At 35.9% G+C, this 16,148-nt stretch overlaps 1 pseudogene across 1 annotated transcript; it reads left to right on the top strand.

The window, feature by feature from the left end:
• The first annotated feature begins 4,432 nt into the window (after positions 1 to 4,432).
• LOC308498549 (proteasome subunit alpha type-1-like) lies at positions 4,433 to 5,288 on the top strand (annotated as a pseudogene). Its single transcript has one exon. The product of its transcript is annotated as a proteasome subunit alpha type-1-like (transcript).
• Positions 5,289 to 16,148: the final 10,860 nt, after the last annotated feature.

The following is a 16,148-nucleotide window of genomic DNA, read 5'->3' as shown; positions in this document are numbered from 1 at the left end:
AAAATAAAAGTAATAATGATAAAGTATTAGAATTTGAACACAAGCAATCTGACCCCAGAGCCTACACTGTTGACAGGAAAGAGGTGTAGAGCTGGATTGAGGAATGCACACCAAATAGTAAACTTGCAATTACTAGAATTAAATTAAGGCACCCCATATTCTTTTCCCCCTTAAATCCCATTTTCAACCCCCACCGCCTAAAACTTCCACTTCCACTCCATACAGGTCAGAGAGATAGGTAGCAGTCCCCCTCCACTGGTTTCTTAAACACTGAGCACCTCTAACTTCTATTTCTGCTCAGGCTCACCAGTCAGCACTTACACTTCTGGGAAAAGCAGGGAGGGCATGCCAGTGAGGCAGAAGGAACCTTCTCTCTAGGAGGGATCTGGGCACTGGCACTCACCTGCCACTGTGGCTCTTACGAACATGCCAAAGAGTCAAACGTCTTCATTTGTTTTTTGATAATGAATTGATGAGGGCAGGGTAAGTAGATGGAACAGTTTGTGAGTGTTCATATGGAGCCTAGAGCATGCATGTATGTTAGAGTTGTGAAAGTCACAGAAAAAGATTTATAAAGAATAGACCGAGGAGACAAAAATAAATCATTACGATATACCATTATGGGATATTAACCCTGAAAGAACAGCACACAGGTATGACGTATGAGAAAGCTCATTTTGACATTTTGACTTCCATAATGATAAAGCTGTTAAGAAAAATAATAATTTTATGTATATAAAAATTGAAATTCTATAATACCTCCTCATATATCATGATAGTCCACTAGTCTAGGGGAGAAAAAAAAAGCTTTTAGTGGTTACTGGAAAACATGGCTATTTTTCCACATATATTTTTCACTGATCCAGGTTTTATGTGCTATTTTTTTTATATGTTTAGGCTAAAATGATCTCTCCAAAACAGTGAACTTATCTTGTATGTGTTAAGATTTTATTTAGATTTGGCTGAGAGACCCAGATATCTCCTCTGAGTTGGTGACAGACACATTTTCATGTCAGATTCTAGACGAGGGGTTTAAGATGCAAAGCCTTAACAATTCAGGAGCAGAAATGGTGTATTGATTTTTTTTAACACTTTCTGTAGCCCAAAACATGTAAATATGTTTCCTGAGGAAGAACAAGTTGTAGGTATGAAAATGGTGTCATCCTATGCTCATGAAATGTTTCCTGCACCCTTTGTACTACTCCCAGTTGTTCCTATGCCATAGCAGCTTTCAAAATCTTGTTGAAATCCTTAATCACAGTGCTGCGAAAGAGCTCTGTGTGTTTAACATTTCCCAGAATCAAAGAGTGAATCATGAGATTACCTTCCTGGACAAACAGGTGACAATGTAGACCTATCATGGGGAGTTTCCCGTTTTGAAATTTTAATATATATCATTATATCTTCAAAAGTTCTTAGTCCCAAAATAAATTTTCAAACCTGTACTTTAGGTCATTCTGATTTTACTTATTATAATACGTCACTGAAATGAGACGTGATTAACATCATCTTCCTCATATGGAAATTAAATCACCCCTCAAACCTTCTTTTTCCTGAGAAAAAAATGTGCTTTTTAAATGTTTCTCAGAATTTTTTTTACTCATATTTGTCAGGCTTCTCTACATGCATTCTGGTTCTCCAAATGTAATTAAATGCCTGGCAACACAAACGAAGGAAAAGCTCCAAATAAGAGTTGAACACTCCCCTTGGTGTCAGCTCCTGTAGGAGTACCTTCTACTCCAGTTTTCAGTTTCTTCTCTTTTTTTTTGGGGGGGGGGTGGTGGTACCTGGGAATCTGTTTATTTCTTGTGAGGCCTCTATATATTTAAATTTGTTATTTGAATTTAGCATGTCTAGGTGTTTAGAGAGTGATGAGTAGTGTATTAATTCAGTTCTCATTTTGCTAGAAATGTTAGCCCCATTTGTTCTTATGCATACTCGTACTTGAGTCTGGCTTCTATCCTCACTATTCTAAGATACTGACTTGCTCTTGTCAAAGTCACCAGTGCTTCCTGTACTGTCAAATTCAATGGACACATCTTAGTCCATATCTTAGTTTTGAGTGCATTCATAAATGCTGACCAGTTCCTCCTTCCTGGAACACTTTTAGCTTACATGATGCTTGTTTTCTTTTTATGTCTCTAGCTGCTCATACTCTTCTGTTTAATTCCCAGACATTATTGTCCCCAAGGGCCTGCTGTAGGTTCTCATTTTTTCTGTCTCTACAATATTTCTTCAGGTAAGCTTATCCATTTACATTGCTTTAATATCATCTTTATGCCTGTAACTCCCAAATTTACATGTTGTCCTGTCTTTTGGATGTCTAACAGGCACCTCAAACTTAACATGTCAGAAACACAACTCTTGATGCTCATTCTCCAAATATGTTCCTCCTTTGGTGTTCTCCAACTCAATAAATGGTAACTAGTAGCTAAAGTCTGAAACTTAAGTGTCATTTTCAGTTCCAATTTTTATTTCCCATCCTCCTGAATATGTAGTTCACTAGCTATTACCTGGACCACCTCTTCAATTTCATGTTAGACAATGAGTTCCCTCTCCCACTAGGTCCTAGTCACACTTGCCTCTTCTCCACCTCAGAGCCTTCATGTTTCCTCTATTTTTCTAGTTTTCATTTGGCTGGCTTCTTCACATCTTTCATGTCTCAGTTCAAATGTCACCTCTTTGGAGAAGACTTTCTTGACTATCTTAAAGTAGCCTTTTCTCTTAACCAGCTACTCTGTTAGACATGACACTGTTTATTTCCTTCACAGCCTTTATCACTACTTAAAATTATCTTATTTGTTTTTATTTTACCTGGTTTCTCTAGAATGTGAACTCTATGAAAAGAGTAACCTTATATAGTGTTTACACATTATCTACCACTTCCTAGAATAATAGTACCTTGTACACCTTATAGTACCTAGAATAGCACCTTGTACGTTGTAGTACCTAGAATAATAGTACTTTTGTACAAATAGTATTTGTTCAAAATACTTCTTGAACAAATAAATAACAAGATACTTCCACTTCCAGTTTTAGCAGACTACTTTGTATTACATCAACTTTCCCAATGAGAACTCTAGACTTTGGATAGAAAATAAAAAAATAAATCAGACAGAAACTATCCAAGAACTATCAAGGCAGCCAAGACTCAAGGAGCCAAGATCCTGATTAGAATGGACATGATGAAAAGTGAACCTGATATTTTGTGCAGAATATCCACTTGGGGCCTTTGCCCATTTGTAAGCAATAGCCAAGAGGCATTACTGCTTTCAGTTATCTTATAGTTTGGGAGAAAAAAAAATTAGGATCCATTCAAATGGAAGGGCCCAAACAAACACTCCTGGCTTTCCATTGGAAGTACATTCTAGGAATAACCAGAATAAAACAGGAATAAACTAGATATAAATCAATTCTCACAAAGACTAAGCTCAGTCTTAGATTAGCTCAATCCACTGTGTGTTTGCAGCCTAACAGGCTGCAAAAGCATCATCCAGAGACTCAAATTTATTCCTATAATTTTTAATTCACAATGTCTGTCATTCAGTTAAAAATTACCACAGACACTTTGAAGACAAAAGACCAAAGACTAAGAGAAAAAGCAAAAAAATAAATCTACAGGAGTTTCAGCACAAACTATAAAATAACTATGATTATTTAACATATCCAAAAATAAAAGCCCACATAGAATCTATTTTTTTAATCAAATGGAAATTTGAGAACTAAAATATACAGTAACTAAAATTAAGAACTCAGAGATATTGAATGCAGACTAGACACAACTATTGAGAGGAATAATGAAGATGAAAATTGGGCAATATAAAGTATTCAGACTGTATCACAAAACTTTAAAAATAAGAAAAAAATGAAAAAATATAAGACACTTATAGGACAAGATGAAAATGTTTATCATAGATGAGATTAGAGTTCCAGAAGGAGAGGAGACAGAGAATAAGGCATACATCATATTTGAATAGATAACGGAGAAGTTTCCAAAACTGATGAAAAACATCAAGCTACAGATGCCAGATCTTCCATGAACACCAAGCAGGATAACTTCCAATAAAACAACATCTAAGCACATCATAGTAAAACTGCTGAAAATGAGAAACAAATAGAAAATCTTAGAGCAACAGAGGAAAAGGAGACATATCATCTTCCAAGAACAATGGTATTGACAGCTGTCTTTCGACAGAACTGATGAAAGCTAAAAGACAATAGAATGACAGCATCAAAGTACCGAAAAAAAACCTCCCAACATATTAGTATTGTTTCATGACCCTGCATAGGCAAATATTTCTTAAACTCAACTCAAAAAGAATATCCATAAAGAAAAGATTGATAAGTAATATTAAAAGAACTTTTGTTTCATTAAATGGTACCATTAAGAATGAAAATGCAAGGTGGTGGCAGCCAGGCCCCCACTAGAACCATGTTTCACAGATGGTATGACAATGATGCCACTGTTTGGAGCCCTCAGGGCAAGATTCATCAAATTGAATATGCAATGGAAGCTATCAAACAATTTTCAGCCACAGTTGGTATAAAATCAAAACCCCATGCAGTGTTGGTCACACTGAGGAGAGCACAGTCAGGGAGTGCAGCTCTTCAGAAAAAAAGTTCTCCATGCTGACAACCATATTGGCATTTCAATTGTGGGACTTACTGCTGATGCTAGACTGTTAGGTAATTCTACGCACCAGGAGAGTTTGGATTCCAGATTTGTATTTGACAGACCTCTGCCTGTGTCTCGTCTTGTATCTCTAATTGGAAGCAAGACCCACTTATCAATGCAAAGATATGGCAGGAGACCATATGGTGTTGTATTACTTGTTGCTGGGTATGATGATATGGGCCCTTGTATTTTCCAAGCCTTTCATCTGATAACTAATTCAAAGTGATGTCAATTGGAGCCTGTTCTCAATCACCTTGTACTTACTTGGAAAGACATATGTCTGAGTTTATGAAGTACAAGTTGAATGAACTGGTTAAGCATGGTCTGCGTGCTTTACAAGAGACACTTCTTGCAGACGAGGACCTAACTACAAAAAAATATTTCCACTGGAATTGTTGGTAAAGACTTGAAGTTTACAATTTATGACGATGATGATGATGATGTGTCTCCATTCCTGGAATGTCTTGAAGAAAGGCAACAGAAAAAGGTTGCTTAATCTGCTCAACCTGCTGATGAACCTGCAGAAAGGGCTAATGCACCAATGGAGCATTACGTGAGGAACCAGCGTACATGTGTATTACCAACTACGCAAGAGTGCAGGAACATGTATTGATGATAATAATCTATACTTGGAACCAAAAGATGCAATGGTGGAATGGTATGTTTTAGGAATCAATGCAGATGTGAGTTTTTTCCAAGCAACTTCAATGAAACCATGTAATGGGATGCATTTTTCTTTTAGAGGGTCTATATAATTATTTTCTAGAAAGTATACTTATCTGTACTAAAGATTTTCTATGAAGAACATAGTGTCTTTGTGGTTTTAAAGACAATAGGTAAATACAATTGTTTCACCTACTGATAAAAAAAGAATGAAAATGTATATCTTATTACAGGAAAAGATATTTGCAATAAAGATATCTTATACAGGATTCATATATAAAATAAAAAGAACTGTAAGAAAAGGACAGATAACCCAATTTTAAAATGCGGGCTAAAAACTTCAATGAGTACTTTACAAAAGAGGATACCTAAACAGTTAATAAATATATAAGGGGCCGGCCTGGTGGCTCAGGTGGTTAGAGCTCCATGCTCCTAACTCCGAAGGCTGCCGGTTCGATTCCCACATGGGCCAGTGGGCTCTCAACCACAAGGTTGCCAGTTCAATTCCTCGAGTCCCGCAAGGGATGGTGGGCTGCATCCCCTAAAACTAGTAACGGCAACTGGACCTGGAGCTGAGCTGCGCCCTCCACAACTAAGACTGAAAGAACAACAACTTGAAGCTGAATGGCACCCTCAAGATTGAAAGGACAACAACTTGACTTAGAAAAAAGTCCTGGAAGTACACACTGTTCCCCAATAAAGTCCTGTTCCCCTTCCCCAATAAAATCTTTAATAAATAAATAAATAAATAAATAAATAAATAAATAAATATATGAAAAGATGCTCAATTAGTCACTACAGAAGTGCAAATTAAGACCACAATAAGATACTCCTGCTAAATACCCATCAGAATCACTAAAACACCAAGTGTTGGCTAGGATAATGAACAGCTGGAACTCTCATGTACTGCAAATGGGAGGAAAAATTGGAAAACGCTTGGTGTTATCACCTAAAACTAAATATATGCACCAAGCGACAAGAATATTCATAGCATCATTATTTATGCTAGCTCCAAAACTGGAAATACTCATCAGAACCAGAACCACATCTAGCAATTATGGTGCACTCAGTGAATGTAAATGAGCTTTATTATTATTCTTTTTTAGCCTGTGAGTCTTTCCATATTTGGTAGATTCCAAAAACCTGTTCAACTGAGAACCAATAACTCAGAAATATCTAATCAGAATTTTCTTAGATCAGAATATCTAATCAGAAAATTTCTCAGAAATTTTCAACTCAGAAATATCTAATCAAATATAATAACTGAAAATGTCTAAAATAAAATAATTCTTACCTCAAGGATTGTTAAAAAAAACTTATGGTAAATTTAATCACTGACTTTTTTTTAACATTAGGCATAAATTAGATTCAACTCTATTTTTAAGAGGTATACTCTTTTACACTGGAATACAGCCTCCTCTTCCTATTGAATTGAAGAACTACATTTTTAAAAGAAATATCTTGCAAGGAGACAAAGCAAGTTTTTAATTTATTATTGCAGTATGAACAAACAATTAACCTATTCTGTCTCAAAGAGGAATGTTGAAAAGTAATGTTACAAAAAAATTATGCATACACAATGCAAACTGGAATTTAATGTAATATTATTGGTTAAAATTCCTATTCTTTCTGAAAACGGGAAAACAAGAATCCATTCAGTTAGTGGCAAAGGACCCATAGTCATAATCTAACTCATTTATTTAGGAAATCTTTCTCCTATCCTTCCATTACGTTTTATATATGTGTCCATAACAATCAATACTTAATTGTAATGAATGCTTTGTATTTATATATCCTCACTCAAATAGTAGAAATGATGCCTTTTCATTTAAGTACCTCCAATTTCTAGTTGAGCGCCTGGCACTTAGTAGGAACTCAAGGTATGTCAAATAGATGAAAACTGAAGGAAGTTGTAAATACTACGTTAGGGAGAACTATGAATTCCAGGCCAAGATCTCAGATTTGTAAATCATAGGGCAGGACTCAATTTTGCAAGACTTGATATATCCTGGATGACCTAATAAAAATCATATTTATAAAAATGTAAAGTCAAAAACACACCAGTTGGATGATGTCACGCAGGGGACCCTGCTCACTGCGCCATTTGTCATGCGGGGCATCCGGCGGGGTGGCCTGCGGGGTCTCTGCTCCTGCTCCCCACATAAGAACGCAGGACATCAAAAGTCCATTGCTTTCCTATATACCAACAATGAAATCTCAGAAAAAGAGATAGAAAAAACAATTCCTTTTGCAATTGCAGCAAAAAGAATAAAATACCTAGGAATAAACTTAACCAAGGATGTGAAGGATTTATATGCTGAAAACTATAAGACATTTTTGAAAGAAATTGAAGAAGACACAAAGAAATGGAAAGACATTCCGTGCTCATGGATTGGAAGAATCAACATAGTTAAAATGGCCATATTACCCAAAGCCATATACAGATTTAATGCAATCCTCATTAAAATCCCAATGGCATTTTTTAAAGAAATAGAACAAAAAATCATCAGATTTGTTTGGAACCACAAAAGACCCCGAATAGCCAAAGCAATATTAAAAAAAAAGAACAATACTGGAGGTATCACACTCCCTGATTTTTGCTTGTACTACAGGGCTACAATAATCAAAACAGCTTGGTATTGGCGGAAAAACAGACACATAGACTAATGGAATAGAATTGAGAACCCAGAAATAAAACCACATAAATATGGACAGATAATTTTTGACAAAGAAGCTAAAAACATACAATGGAGGAAAGACAGCCTCTTCAATAAATGGTGCTGGCAGAATTGGATAGCTACGTGCAAAAGAATGAAACTGGACTGCTATCTGTCACCATGTACCAAAATTAATTCAAAATGGATCAAAGACTTAAGCATAAGACCTGACACAATAAACTGCATTGAAGAAAACATAGGTACTAAACTTATGGACCTTGGGTTCAAAGAGCATTTTATGAATCTGACTCCAAAGGCAATGGAAGTAAAAACTAAAATAAACGAATGGGATTATATGAAACTGAAAAGTTTCTGCACAGCAAAAGAAACTATTGACAAAATAATGAGGCAACCAACTGAATGGGAGAAGATTTTCGCAAACAGTTCCTCTGATAAGGGGCTAATATCCAAAATATACAAGGAACTCATGAAACTCAACAACAATAAAACAAACAACCCAATTGAAAAATGGACAGAGGAACTGAGGAGACATTTCTCCAAAGAGGATATACAAATGGCAAATAGACATATGAAAAAATGCTCAACATCGCTAATCATCAGAGAAATGCAAATAAAAACCACAATGAGATATCACCTCACCCCAGTCAGAATGGCTTTCATCAACAAAACAAATAGTAACAAGTGTTGGAGAGGCTGTGGAGAAAAAGGAACTCTCATACACTGTTGGTGGGAATGCAGACTGGTGCAGCCGCTATGGAAGGCAGTGTGGAGGTTCCTCAAGAAATTACGAATAGAATTACCATATGACCCAGCAATCGCTCTCCTGGGTATCTACCCCAAAAATATAAAAGCATTTCTCTATAGAGACACGTGTACTACAATGTTCATTGCAGCTTTGTTTACGGTGGCCAAGACATGGAAACAACCAAAATGTCCTTCGATAGATGAATGGATAAAGAAGTTGTGGTACATATACACAATGGAATACTATTCGGCGTTAAGGAAAGATGACATAGGAGCATTTGTGACAACATGGATGGATCTTGAGAGTATAATGCTAAGTGAAATAAGTCAGACAGAAAAAGCAGAGAACCCTATGATTTCACTGATATGTGGTATATAAACCAAAAAGAACAAGACAAACAAATGAGAAACAAAAACTCATAGACACAGACAATAATTTAGTGGTTACCAGAGGGTAAAGGGGGTGGGGGGAGGGAGATGAGGATAAGGGGGATCAAATATATGGTGATGGAAGGAGAACTGACTCTGGGGGGTGAACACACAATGGGATTTATAGACGATGTAATACAGAATTGTACACCTGAAATCTATGTAAATTTACTAACAATTGTCACCCCAATAAATTTAATTTTAAAAAAATTTAAAAAAATATATGAATAATAATAAATAAATAAATAAATAAATAAATAAATAAATAAATAAATAAATAAAAGAAGAATGCAGGACATGGTGAGGCCAAAAAGGAACATCCACGGAGCCAGAGGTAGGGAAGTCATACCACTATGGTCTCACTGGTGGCTGGGTTTACACGACGTGCGACCTGCTGTCCGCTTTGCTGCCAACCGACCAACTCTCCTCCACTCTCCTTACTTTCCTTCAGTCTCCTCCTTTACTCTCCTCGGCTCCCCTCCGTAGCCGCGGCAGTTATATCAGTGACCAATGGCTTAATGGCTACAGCTGATGGCCAACCAGCCATAGCTGACGGCCATCCACTATCTGAGTATCTGAGCCAGCACCTCTCCACATGAGGCCGAGAGCCTGGAAACTGCTTTCTGGCGCTCTGTCCCCACAGATGATGTTTACCTTAAGATGAACAAGTAATCTGTTTCAACCCTGAAACAGGCTTACTCATCTGTTTATTATAATCATTCTTCTGCTTACTTTTTAACAATATTTGCCTGTATAAGAACTTTTCTTTCTAGTGGAATAAAAAAAATTATTCTAAAATATATAGACAAATATATAACTACTCAAAATTGTAAATTTACTATCATTATTTTCCAGGCAAGAAATATCTTCATTAAAATGTCTCCTAAAAAATTGCTCCTATGTGTCTAACATCTCAAGTGAGAAACCCCTACAAGAATCCTCTGATATGTCTACCAGAACTCAAGTTTTTATTATCAATGAACTTCAAACAAGGCTCTTAAATAATCAGTTTAGTTCTTTTCCTGACATTTTGTTAAGTAAACATGGGGATATTATCATTCCAATTTTACTGATGGAGAAAGTAAAAGGTATATGAATATCCCAGGGGTGCCAAAACAATGTATACTAATGGACACTTTGGTCAACGTTGCTCAAGCAGTAGTTTGCCATAATCAGAAGTGTTTGGACGCTGATGGTAACCACTTTGAGCACCTCTTGTAACTGCATAAGTCAAACGTGACTTGTATTCATCTTTTTTTTTTCATTAGTTTCAGGTTTACAAAACAATGTAATAGTTAGACATTTATACTCCTCACAAAGTGATAACCGCCTCCCCCAATCTACTACTCCTCGACATTGTATGTATACAATTCCACTTACTTTATTCCCTATGCTGTACTCCACATCCTGTGACTATATATTAAATTTATTCATCTTTGTTATGGGTATATATTATTACAATTTTAACACAGTTTTCCTTTCTTAAAATGCATATACATTTTTTTTGGCACCCTCTGTATAAAGCCTTACTGCCTTACCTCAGTAGTTATAAATGTCCAGCAGAGATTACAGTAGAACCATAATCTTTTACAGTAGAACTTTTTCTCATATGTTGCGTTTGTGGCTCTATTAGCAATTCTATTTTCTTTTCCAAAACTTCTTTTCATAGAGTTTTAATCACAAGTTTCTCTTCTGTATATGTTCCATTTAGGGCTTATTTTCCTTCAAAGAATTTTCACCTCTTTTTTCCCCCAACTACTTTACTGCCTAGGGTGGCTGAGAAGAACATTCTGCTTAAATAGAAAGTTATAAAACTAATATATGCATAACCAATTAAAATTTTTACTGTATTAGAATAAAAAATTTACTCATGTTACTACTCAGATTTTCAAAGAAAGTAATTTCTCTATTTCCTACAACCTATCCTCATTAATCTCCTCTCCACTAGGTATCAGGAATAGAGAGGGCAAGGGTGGGATTTGGGGAAGTAAACATCTATGCTCAGTTAGCCATCTTACTCCAGAGGATTCTCTGGTATTAAATCTCATGTCCTCCGCACCAGGGGGGAGTGTCCTAGTTAGCAATGACTTTGAGGAAACTTGATTCATAGAGCTGTCAATACAAACCAGGTGAGATGTCTACCAAATAAAGACTTTGGTATTGGAATAATTGATCTGAAACCATGTTCTTTTTTTCTGGCAGTGATTAGAGTAGAATCAATCATCTTCTAAAGTTACCCCTGGTTCCTGATAACAAACTTATATTATCTGATTTCTCTTTCTGGTGGCTGAGAGAAAAAAGGAAAATGTAACCTGTTTATCCAAAAGTAAGTCCAGAATACATTCCTATTTTAGTCTCCTACAAATATTTTCTAATGCAACAAGAGAATACATCCACTGCCCAGTCTCTGCTTCTGCATAAGCATTTGTAATGGGGTTGGGGGCATCTATATTGAGCTGTTGCGTTTTATCTCATAACTGATTCCTGCCCCATGATTCAAAAGCCAATGAAAGGTCAACAAAAATAAAAACGAATGATTTGTTTTTTAGTGAAACTAACAGATCTCTCCACAAGATGATGTGATAGTAAAAAAAAAAAAAAAAGGAATGGTTATGCCTAGAATCACTTGCTACTTGTTTAGAATGTAGGCCTGAGAAACTCGGATGTGTTGTTTATGGAAAATAAGTCTAGTATAATTTTAGGTGGAATGTCTATTAAATAGTAGGTGTGCCACATAGATAAAGTAAAGAAATACCTCTTAAAGACTGGTATACACTACATTCTGTGTTCAACCATATTGGACCGTCCCCATGGGGCTGATAAGGGTAAAAAATGACTAGTTAATATGTCACCATAGGAAGTGTTACCGATCATTTCTGGAGGCAAGGATTGCTTGGTGTACGGTCTTCAAGCACCAGCTAAAATTAGTGGAAGCCTCTTCTCCAGAGCAGCTAACATTTTGTTTCTCCTCCACAGCTGGCTCCCTGCTGTTACAGCAGCTGACAACATTGGCAGACAACTTTGGATATCTGGCTATTCCCTTAACAACTTTAGCTTCAATGTAAAAACAGGGCATGGGTCCTAATTTAAAATTATCCTTACCCATGTGGAGCAGCATCAGAAAATTACCTTTACTATAAACAAAAGATGGTTCGAGAACTCTTTCTGAGTTGACCATTGACGACTAATTAAATTGTTTTCCCTTCTCATATTTGCCGTCACTTTTCCACCATATTTTTTAAGAAAAAAAATTATAAATCTAATAATCAAGAGAACTGAATTAAAGCCCTGGTTTTGTCCCTAAATGATTAGGAGGCTTTAAAAACTTTCAAGTCACTTAGAGACTACTTACTCATCTACATAAATGAAGGATTTTCTAGTGAATCATCTAAGACCAAGTAAAAGTTACATTTTTGCATTCTTCATTTGTCAGTATTTTATTAACTTTGTTTGATTTAATACTATAAGTGATTGGCCAGAAGCTAAATTACTTCTAGTACGTTCTTATAAGATTAAGCAGCATAAAAAAAATAGTATGTCTTTCAAAAATAATATCTTTTAATATTTTGATATATTTCCTTTCCATCTTTCATATACGTTTTATAGTAAATGTCTATACTGATATTTTACATAGTGGTCCTCATACATGTACAGTTCCATAACATAATTCTTATTTTATATAACATTAAATAGGATTGAATTTTTGTATAATTATTGACTATAAATTTACAGGATTTAACTGAATGAAACCATTTAGGGAAACTATGGAATATGATATATTTCTTTCCGATTTAAAGCCAGTCTGACTAGACTCTAATGAAAATGGACAAGTAGCATCATTAAGAAAATTTTACTGTTATAGTAAGAATTAAGTTACTTATCCATGAGATTAATATACTTTACCTATCTTGAAATCTCGCAAACATTTATCATCCCTCATGCTGAAATCCTTATGTGATTAGTACTTAATATTTATATTTAATTTTCAAAGTCTATTCCTCTTTTTAAAAATACCAACCGGAGAAAGATAGCTAATTATATGAAATATTTTGCCTTAACATCACTTTTCCTAGTCGGTGTAGGTCAAACTCAAAAGTCTAGTTATACTTTCATTAAATGAGAAATAAATGTATCTTAAAATTCCAATTTGTTTCCCATTCTGTAAGTCAAACATGGGTTCATATTTTGTAAACATCATTGGAGAAAACAAATTTAAATGTATACCCTTTCAGCGCAGGATATGGTAAGCTATGCAATTTTAACACAAACTATAAATAAAAAGCCAAGAAACTAATAATTTGGGGTGGCATTTTGAGGTGGGGGGATCTCCAAAGAGAAACGTGGACTGATATGCTTATTGCCATGGCTTAAAAACAAAACAAACAGACAAAATCCTTCTTTTAGGACTTGTGCTACTAGAGAAAAACTGGTTAGGAGTAGAACGTGGGGATAACAGACCACTCTCTGAAGGCAGTTCAGAAATGACCATATCATCAACACACTTTGAGGCATTTGAATATGTAGTTGTTTGCAAAGCACCTTAAGAAACAGAATTCAAAAAGATCAAAGTAACCTGAGATTGTAAGTCACATCAAAATTAGATCCATGATGGGCAGCTAGTTAGCTCAGTTAGTTAGAGCATGAGCTCTTAACAACAAGGTTGTAGGTTTGATCCCCGCATGGGCCACTGTGAGCTGTGCCCTCCACAACTAGATTGAAACCAACTACTTGACTTGGAGCTGATAGGTCCTGGAAAAACACACTTAAAATGAATAAAATAAAATAAAAAATTAGATCCATGAAAAGACCCTCTGGTTCCTGATTGTCCTTCTTAAAAATATCATAATTATATCTTTGAAAATGAACCTCCCCTGTCAGTGTAACTGCTTGGATCTAAAGAAATCTGTCATCTAAACCAAAATTTTAAAAGAAAGTGTTCAAGAAAGTTTCATTTGCAATGAAATTCTAAACTCTTACATTACTTCCAGTTTGTCATTGGCAAATTCTAGTTCATATTACCTTAATGTTTTCAGATAAAGACAGCCATTTGAAAAGTCGAAGAACAGAAATTTAGAAAGGGCCAACATGGCTCTTAAAGAATGGATTACTGCAACTTGAACCTTTTTGCGTTTTTTCTTCACTGGCTCCTTGATGTTTTCCTCTCCCACGTAAGCCAAAGAGTGGTTTTGTGAGTCACTGAATTCAGCCTCTTTTCTTAAAGTGAGCTCTCAGTCTGAGATATTGAATATTACTGGCAAGCTGTATTACTTTACCTCATGTTGGGTAGAAGAATGTGGTTACGAAGCAGCCGTCAGCCAAAGACCTTACAGATCAGAGAACTTGGAACACCAAACTTCACAAAACAAAGAAATGGGTCCCATTCCCAGCCAAATATGACAGAACTGCAACAATCTAGCAGCCCTACTTCACAAATAGAAATAGGGCATTGTCCTGAATTCAATGAAAAAAAAAAAAAGACAAAACCCAAAGCTCTTTAGAAATTGAGTCCAAACAGGTTAGCTCATGCCCAAAGAGTGAATATTTTATACTCACAGAAAACCATTGTGAATAGCTATTTACATAGAAAGTGAGAAGCTTTCTCACTTTCTCAGGAGTTCAGCACAATAGCTCTCATCAACCTAGAACACCCAGGAACCTCCCAGGAGGTCTTGCCCTTCAGCTCCACCACTGTCACCAGGTGTCTCAGGTATATACAAGTACCCGAGATAGGTCAGACTGTCTGGGACCCTTGGGCAATTATAGCACTGATAGAATCTGTACCAAGTTGAGTGAAGGCCATCACTGCTAGTCATAACTCTTATGCACAGGGAGAAAGACAAGTGCTCAGTTCTTCGCTAGTTCCCTTACGTCCATCCTTCTCTGTTTACTCAGCCCTGGTGAATCCCACTACTATCTTTCATCTCAGCCCCATTCACTGCAGCCTTTGGAATCCTAATACCATTCTAATCAAACTCCTACCGTGTTTCCCCGAAAATAAGACCTAGCCAGACAATCAGCTTTAATGCGTCTTTTGGAGCAAAAGTTAATATAAGACCCGGACCGGGTCTCATCTAACATAATATAATATAAGACTGGGTCTCATGTTAATTTTTGCTCCAAAAGATGCATCAGAGCTGATTGTCCATCTAGGTTTTATTTTTGGGGAAACACGGTACATCTTTATCTTGCCATACAAGTCTCTCCACCTTCAGGCCTTAAGGGAAACCTGGCCCACCCCTGAGGACAGCCCTTCTCCTGCAGCCCTCCCTTCAAAATGGATATAAGATTCTCCTGCCCACTCCTGTCCTTAAACAGGATGAGCATTTCTCCTGCTTCTTGAGGCTTCTTTCTGCTGTGTGATAAGTCTCTGTTGTAGCAGCATAAGCATAGTAAGAACATCAAGGTTAAACACTGTAAGATAATACTAAAATTGTGTGTAGGGGTTGAAGGAAGTCTTAAAGAAGTGGTTGCAAACTAATTTAATTGTAGCTTATACATGTTGCAAATATCTACCCCGCCTCAAAAAAGTACCATTATCTAGTCTCACAGAGAAATCTTTAGGGACTATGTAATTCTCATGGTATTTAACCAGTCCCACATCTTAGAAAAATGAAACCTTCCAGATTATTTTATAAATTAAAACTTTGATACTAAAACCTGATTATAAAAAAGATGATCAATTTTACTTATGACTATCAACTCAAAAGGACAATAAAATATTAACAAACAGCATGTGTCATAATCAAGTGTTCCCCCCACTCATGCAAGAATGCAAGAATAGTACAATAATACAAAATTCATTAATATATTTTAGTATATTAATAAATCCATGGAAAAATTGTTTTTATATACAAGTCATTGAAAAAGAATTTGATAAAAACCAAATCATTGAAAAAGAATTTGATAAAAACCAAATCTCTTGATTTTTAAAAAAAGCACTCAATATAAGAATTGATGAA

Source organism: Rhinolophus hipposideros (genome assembly GCF_964194185.1).
Source record: "Rhinolophus hipposideros genome assembly, chromosome: 6".
In the NCBI taxonomy this organism is placed as follows: Eukaryota; Metazoa; Chordata; class Mammalia; order Chiroptera; family Rhinolophidae; genus Rhinolophus; species Rhinolophus hipposideros.
The sequence above is the reverse complement of the archived record's forward strand: the minus strand, read 5'-3'. Positions and strand labels throughout refer to the sequence as shown.